The sequence below is a fragment of the Perkinsus marinus genome, assembly GCF_000006405.1.
Source record: "Perkinsus marinus ATCC 50983 genomic scaffold scf_1104296952632, whole genome shotgun sequence".
NCBI lineage: Eukaryota > Perkinsozoa > Perkinsida > Perkinsidae > Perkinsus > Perkinsus marinus.
Genome location: NW_003208848.1, coordinates 1 through 1,083, shown reverse-complemented (window position 1 = coordinate 1,083; position 1,083 = coordinate 1). Strand labels below are relative to the sequence as shown.

The following is a 1,083-nucleotide window of genomic DNA, read 5'->3' as shown; positions in this document are numbered from 1 at the left end:
ATTGAGTTATCATAGAGGGAAGGTAAAAAAATCGGGCGTTATTGGCGCGGCGCGGTGTCGCGCTCTATTTCGAGCGCCCTGCAGTTCCAACACTCATTCAACCCTCATGGATGACTATACGACACAGGGATCGCAGTTTGTTATCCCTCTGTTAAGCAGAATGCGTTTTCATCCATGTTCCTTGCTTCTCTCCTCTCCCTTCCCCTTTCTCTCTCCCCTCTCCCTCTCTCCTTCCTCTTTTTCCTTTTTTCTCTCCTTCCTTTTCTTTTTTAATTTTTCCCCGCGCCCCGGCGCGGTTTTCCCCCTAGCCTAGTTCAGCTGGATAGAATGTCTGCCTACGGAGCAGATGGTCGTAGGTTCGAATCCTGCATCGGGTATACATTAACCTCACTTCCTCTTCATCCATCTTACGTCAACGAAATCGGGCATCCGATGTGAAGCTCCACCTAGTTTGCACAAGACGCTGAAGTCAAGCACATGAGATAGTGGTGCGCACCAACGGCTGTACCTGAGCAATCCGAATTCCGCTCACGTATCCTGACGGATTGACCAATTACCGCCTAAACCATTTCGGAAGAGTATTCAACTTTAATATCAATCAAAGTGACTAGCTTCATCGCCCGATTAATTCAGCTAGATAGAATGTCTGCCTACGGAGCAGATGGTCGTAGGTTCGAATCCTGCATCGGGTATACATTAACCTCACTTCCTCTTCATCCGTCCTACGTCAACGAAATCGGGCATCCGATGTGAAGCTCCACCTAGTTTGCACAAGACGCTGAAGGCAAGCACATGAGATAGTGGTGCGCACCAACGGCTGTACCTGAGCAATCCGGATTCCGCTCACGCATCCTGAATCGGCCACTCGATGTGAAGCTCCAACTAGTTTGCACAAGACGCTGAAGGCAAGCACACGAGATAGTGGTGCGCACCAACGGCTGTACCTGAGCAATCCGGATTCCGCTCACGCATCCTGAATCGGCCACTCGGTGTGAAGCTCCAACTAGTTTGCACAAGACGCTGAAGGCAAGCACATAAGATAGTGGTGCCCACCAACGGCTGTACCTGAGCAATCCGAATTCC

General features: G+C 50.3%; 2 non-coding genes across 2 annotated transcripts; both read left to right on the top strand.

Annotated features, from left to right (window-relative positions):
• The first annotated feature begins 307 nt into the window (after positions 1 to 307).
• On the top strand, positions 308 to 377 carry Pmar_PMAR001862. The gene has a single exon. It is a non-coding gene; the product is annotated as a tRNA-Arg (tRNA).
• A 241-nt stretch (positions 378 to 618) lies between these two features.
• On the top strand, positions 619 to 692 carry Pmar_PMAR001861. The gene has a single exon. It is a non-coding gene; the product is annotated as a tRNA-Arg (tRNA).
• The last annotated feature ends 391 nt before the right edge of the window (positions 693 to 1,083 follow it).